The sequence below is a fragment of the Acomys minous genome (assembly GCF_964271855.1).
Source record: "Acomys minous genome assembly, chromosome: 14".
Classification (NCBI taxonomy): Eukaryota; Metazoa; Chordata; class Mammalia; order Rodentia; family Muridae; genus Acomys; species Acomys minous.
In genome coordinates, this window is record NC_140496.1 from 6,998,045 (window position 1) to 7,004,481 (window position 6,437).

General features: G+C 52.5%; 1 pseudogene across 1 annotated transcript; it reads right to left on the reverse strand.

The window, feature by feature from the left end:
* Nucleotides 1–379: 379 nt before the first annotated feature.
* On the reverse strand, nucleotides 380–772 carry LOC311582841 (small ribosomal subunit protein uS8-like; annotated as a pseudogene). The gene has a single exon. The product of its transcript is annotated as a small ribosomal subunit protein uS8-like (transcript).
* Nucleotides 773–6,437: the final 5,665 nt, after the last annotated feature.

Here is a 6,437-nt window from a genome sequence, read left to right on the forward strand (position 1 = left end):
CCACCATGCTGTCGAAGTCCATGAGAAACCGATCTCAGTCAGATATGGCTTATTGACTGCTCATGATCAGGGACATAGAAACACAGCGGGGCACTGCGGTTTAGCTCAAGCAGGATATACATTTATCATCTCTGCCAATATTCTATTCTAAGCAACAGGTATTGAATCGCAAGCTATGGAAGACAAAATGGCCGATCTTGTGTGAGGTAGCCAGGCCAGGACATGTCTGGACATGTTTCAATGTTGGCGGGCCTCGGCAATGCCTTCCCCAGCATGTCTGGTTATATACTCACACTGTGAATCACAGTAAACCCTTCCTTCCTTCCTTCCTTTCTTTCTTCCTTTTTCCCACAGTCCACGGAGGCTTTTTATTTACGTTTTACATCTCTAGAAAAAGAATCCTAGCATTTTCCCTCCTGTGTGTTTCCGCCTTGCTTCTTCATGGTCCATGATGCCAGCTGAGATCGTCAGTACAATGAAGCCAAACTGACGGGACAGGAGCAGATTGCTCTGCCATTTTTCTAGGTCCTTCCTTGAGTTGCGCATCAAGTCAGCTCCACACTTGTACAGCCTTCCTGTGAGGTTCACCAGGATTTCCCAGCTCTGTGGTCACCAATGGTCTCAGCTTCACCCATGTGGCCATGCTTCATCATCACAGGAACCTGACGATGCCTCTGGAGCACGGGCTGATGAGCAGCACCTGGCATTTGCCTCTTTTCTCAGCATTGCTGATGCTCTTGAGAGCATCTGCCAGGACACTGATGAGCACCATGGTGACAGTGCAGAAAGACGGCGGAAAGAGAACCCTTCCTTTCTTACACTGTCTTTTTGTCAGGTATTTAATCACAACAGTGAGTGAAGAAGTTAACGAAGAGAGAGAAAATGGGTGAGTGGAGGATGGATAGGTGGATGGGTGGGAGGGTGGATGGGTGGGTGGGGATGGAAGATGAAGATGATGGATTGGATGAACAGATGAGTGGAGGATGCGTGGATGGGTGGATGGATCCATGATGGGTTTTGGGACAGGGTATCTATCACTATGTAACCTAGGCTGGCCTCTAATTGCAGGAGTCCCAGGGTGCACAGACCTAGGATGGAAACAGAGACCGGCTGTTCACATACTGGGGGCCCCGGGCTAGGGAGGGACTTGCCAGCCCTAGGCTTTATGCTTGATTGATTAAAGAAACAGAATGAGCTAACTGACGACGAAGCTAGAATATGTATAAACGCAGGTTTATTGGAGGTGGCACAGGAGGGGGGGGAGGGAAGGGAAGGAGAGAGGGTGGGGAGTTGGGGTGGGGGGAAAGGGAGGCCCTGGAACCAAAATGTCTGGTTTATACAGTGACTTTCTGGGAGAGGGGAAACCCTGGCCCTAAGTAGAGGGCAAGCCATGCCAGTCACGCTCAGTGAGGCGGAGATGCCCGCAGCACCTCCCTGGGGGCTGGAGGTGAGCAGGTGTGACCAGAAGGTCCCACTCTGACTCTGGCTGCTATGAACCATGCTCTCTGTATATGGCAAAGCCACAGCTGGACACGCGCAGGCTCACGGGGCTGAGGGAACTGGGCAGGACCTCAGCCTATTTATGTCCTTCTTTGGACAGCGGGAAGCTTTAAAACGGTTCAGGGGCTTGAGAGCTGGCTCGGTGATTATGAGCACTGTTGCTCTTGCAGAGGACCCAGGTTCAGTTCCCACACACTGGCTCCCAGCAGTCGGTATCCAGTTCCAGAGGCTTGAACAGCATCTTCTGACCTCAGGTAACAGATATGCATTGGCCCACGAGTGAACTCCCCACGGGCCGGCAGGCTGATGGTCTGAGCTACCATCCCTTTTCTTCCCCGACTCCTTTACTTGAGGAAGAACCTCCTACGGTCATTTAGTATGTAGCTGAGGCTGACCTTGAACTTCTCATCCGCTCGATTCTACCTCCGAGTGCTGAGATTACAGGTGTGGATCACCGCACTCAGTTTATGCGGGGCCTGGATTTGAACCCAGGGCCCTTCGCATGCTAGGCAAGCTCTCAGCCAACTAAGCCACATCCCCTGACTCTGTTCCACCTGCAAGGAAGCCGGCCTGGCCTCAGGTCTTACCAAGCTGCTGGCCCTGTGCTGGAGACTAAGAACAAGAAGTGCCTGTTATGCCTCTAGGGTCCAGCTGGCCAGAAAAACCTCTGGCTCTGATGGCCACGCCCCTCTTGCCACCTGCCCCACCGCCCAGCTGTTTTCCTGAAAGGTCTGGCAGGATGGGCCATGCTGGCCTGGCCCAGAAGTGGAGATATCAGCCAGCCATAAGCAAGCACAGCCGCAGCCAGGCCTGAGGCAGGCTGGCAAAAAGTCCAGACTGCTGTCACCGGCCTTTTTGCCCTAGGCCCTGGAGCAATGCCCAGACACTCCTGTCTCATGGACAGGAGCAACAGGGGCGTTTCAGGCAAAGGCAGAGCCTGGGCAAAGGTGAGGCCACAGTCCTGAGGCACAGAGAGGAGTGCCCCTCACCCTCGATTCTGCCTTACCCTGTCTGTCCTCAGGGTGTGGGGATCTCAGTGAAGCTATCTCCTCTTTCAACAGTATTTTTTTTTATTGCAAAATAGCCACACATACTGGTTGCAAAATATTCCAGAGATATAATAATAACTAAGGACATGGCTCAAGAGGGTGGAGAGGTTGCCTAGCATGGCCCTGGGCTCAACACTTAGCACCACATAAACTGGGTATTGTGGTCCTCGCCTATAATCTCGGTACTGGGGAGGAGGAGGCCGGACCCTCTTTTCCTTCAGCGGCTTCAGTTTGGAGAGGAGGCCCTGGTGGTTCAGCTCACCATGGCTACCATGCCCAAGAGAGATCAAGAGCCTCAAACTTAGGAGCAAGGAAGAGTTACCCAATGTGTAAGAGGAAGAAGAAGCTCCAGCCTCAGTTTCCTCATCAGCACCAAGGGGTTGGGACAGATGCCCCAGATAGCGTACTGCAAATGGCCCAGGCTGAGCCATCTGCTGGATGTCCTAGGTAGTGCACCAGGTAGGTCCCATGACCCACCCTGAGTGGCAGGTGCTCACAGAGGCCCGTTCCCTATGATCTTTCCTCTGCTGCTGAGTTCTGCCCTCAGGGACCACAGGCTGTGGTGACAGAAAGGCCCAACTGTCTGTGACAGGGAGAGACCCAAAGAAGGGCCATCCTAGGGGCTAGCCCAGGGTCACCTGGTATGGAAACCACAGTTGCGTATCTGAGGCCCAGGTCCCATGCTCAGCAGGCGCATGCACGCGCTGTCACATACGCATCTCACACCCACGTTCTGTTCTCACAGGTACTGCCTCGAATACTGACACCCACAGATGGACGCGCATGCGCACTGACACCCATAGGCGGCTGTGCATGCACATATGCTCACACACGTACAACCAGCAAATCCTCATGCACACTCACATATAAGGATGCACGCTTATATATGCACACCTGTCTCTTGCCTCTACTGTGCAGGGACCCTTACTCTGGAGTTCCTGAGGGGGAGGAAAGACTCGGCAACCCTTCTCTGGGATCTTCTCAAACTTCTTGTAGAGGGGACGATTGCATCCGCTGCTCAGCTTTGCTGACTCTACACCATATTTAGAAGCTTCTCTATGTAGCTTCTGTTCATCCACTGTCACCGTTCCTGAATCCCCTCAGAGGCGTCTGCTGTGACTTATGCATCCTGTTAATGGTATCTGACACTCATGCACGCGCATCCCAGCATATCGGTATCGCTCTGCTCAGTGGACCTGTTATGTAACTTTTTTCTGGAGAGAAGTCAACCAATGTCTGTTCTTGTAAGACAGGGTGCAGACCACAGACCCAAGAAAGGACTCTGCCCACATCCGGCTTAATGAGGCAGTGAGTTTAATGGAGTCGCCCACAGCAGCATGGGTGAGGGTCGCCCACAAGAAGCATGGGTGACTCAGGCAGCTGCCTCACTGAACTGTCCACACAAGCATGGGTGACACCTCAGGACAGAAAGCTGCACCCCTGGAGCTCTCCACACAAGGTGAAGGCAACTCCACACCCAGCCCTTGTTACTACTTGCATATAACCCTTGGGCAAGACCTTGAGAGTCTCGTGCTTTTCAGCAGCTTCCTGTAGGTTTTGTTTCCTTCCTGTGATCCTCTCTCCTCTCTCCAGAAGGGAGTGTTTAAAATCGGAAGGAATTGCCGCACAGAGAGGACCACAGACACCTCTACCCCGATGGACACCTCTTTTTCTTCCTTCCCCGTTTCCCCTTGGAGGGCATGTGCTGACCCCCAGGCATCTTTCCGCTGCCGTGCATGTCCTCTAGGTGTTGAGTTCTTTACACAGTTTGGATCCTTTCCCGCCCCGTGACCGACATCAAAGAGCTCCTAAGCCATGTCTGTGTGTCAGCTCTTCGGCACTGTCACAAGATCCCTGATATAAATGACATAGGAAGGAGAGGTTTATTTGGGCTCTCTGGCTTCAGTCCACAGTCCTTCTCAGCCTTGATCCTGCCAAGGTGACGTGGGACGCATCATGGTGGGAGTGTCTGGCAGAAGCAGGAAGAGCAACCCAGAGGGACAGGGGTAAAATACACCCCCCAAAGGCTTACACCCAATGACTTACTTCCTCTAGCTAAGGCCCCACCGCCTAAGGATTCTGAACCTCCTGAAATAGTTCCACCAACTGAGGAATTAAGGAATCAAGCCACCAGCCTTCTGAGAAGACACTTCAAATCCAAATTTAAAGCAAAGAGTTTTTTGTTTGTTTGTTTTTTGTTTTTTGGGGGTTTTTTGTTTGTTTGTTTGTTTGGCTTCAAGACAGAGTTTCTCTGTGTAGCCCTGACTGTCCTAGAACTCTTTACAGACCAGACCAGCCTCAAACTCATGGAGATCCACTTGCCTGTGCCTCCCAAGCATTGGGATTAAAGGTATGTGCCACAATACCCAGCAGAATTTTTTTTAGCCAAAGTCACTACTAAGGGTGGTGGCATGCGTGCACACACACACACACACACACACACACACACACACACACACACACACACACAGAGAGAGAGAGAGAGAGAGAGAGAGAGAGAGAGAGAGAGAGAGAGAGAGAGAATAGGTGTAATGTTTTTAAAAGAAAAATCATTCATCAGCCCTGAGTCATACATATCACAGGGGCTTTCCCAGAAGTTTGATGCCTTTGTTAGTTTGAAACTGTCCTGGGATGTAAGCCATCCCTCCCGGCCTTTTATGACTCCCTTCTCTCTTGGCCACATCTCATGCCACATTTCCACCTCTGAGTCCCAAAACCCAGTCTATTGCAGAACCATCTGCCCTCCAAGGTCCAGGGCCTGGTCGTGCTTTCCTACATGACAGCAATGAGCAAATACAAAATCCAGGCTCAGCCCACATGCCCACTTCCTAGCCAGGCACCCCTCTCTGCGCATGCCCACTGCCTAGCCCAGCACCCCTGTCTGCTGGCAAGTTGCAGATCAGTAGAGCACGGCTGGCTGCCTGTGAAACAGTACCTGCTGCAGGGTATGTGACTGGAGCTGATCCCACACAGGGCTCTGGCTCTTGCTGCTCTGGGTGGGTAGCTGGGGCAAGGCCCTCAGCCTCCGAGCCTCTTGCAGGGCGGCTGGCAGGCCTCCACAGGATGTCTGGGAAACCCTGGGCATGAGGCAGCTGTCAGCCATCACCAGCTTTCTCTGTTTGGTGAGAGTTGGAGAATCCTTCCAGTGCCCATTATATGAAGCCAGAGCTAAAGGCATCCTTTTAACTCAGAGACAACATTAGGTATGTGCAGAATACTTGGGGTTGTGACAGCCCACTGACCTGTACTTCTTGGCTGTACACTTGAGGCCTGGAGAAGGTGGCACGCTTGCTTGGTGTGACACAGCAGGAACAGAAACATTCCACAGGTCAGGGTGTTGGTACAGTATTAATTGTGGTGAACTGGGCTGACCTGCCCAGAGTCACTCTGTCCTTCGGAGGTAGCAGGTCCAAGATCTGCTTCCTGTTAAGGTTTTTTCTCCCTTTGATACAGGGTTTCTCTGTGTAGTTTTGACTGTCATGGAACTTTCACTGTAGACCAGGCTGGCCTCAAACTCACAAAGATCCACCTGCCTCTGCCTCCCAAGTGCTGGGTTTAAAGCCCTCCACCGCCACCACCACCCGGCTTGAGACCTGCTTCCACCCAACCACACAAGTATACTTGTGACTCTGTCCCTGTTTGTGTTTGCAAGCCAGGGACCTGCCAAGCTGTGGGAACTTTTGGGTGGGGTGAGGGGTGGGTGGCAGAGCCAGGAACAGGGCTGGTCACCTCAGGTGACGGCTAGCCACAAAACCAGGCTCTCCAGCCTGCAGCTGCAGGAAGCGAACCCTGCCAACAGCCTGGGTGAACTTGGAAGCAGATGCTCTGGGAACTGAGCCTACTGCTAAAAACTCCACTCCACCAGTCCCTTTCCCTTACCTCCCTGAA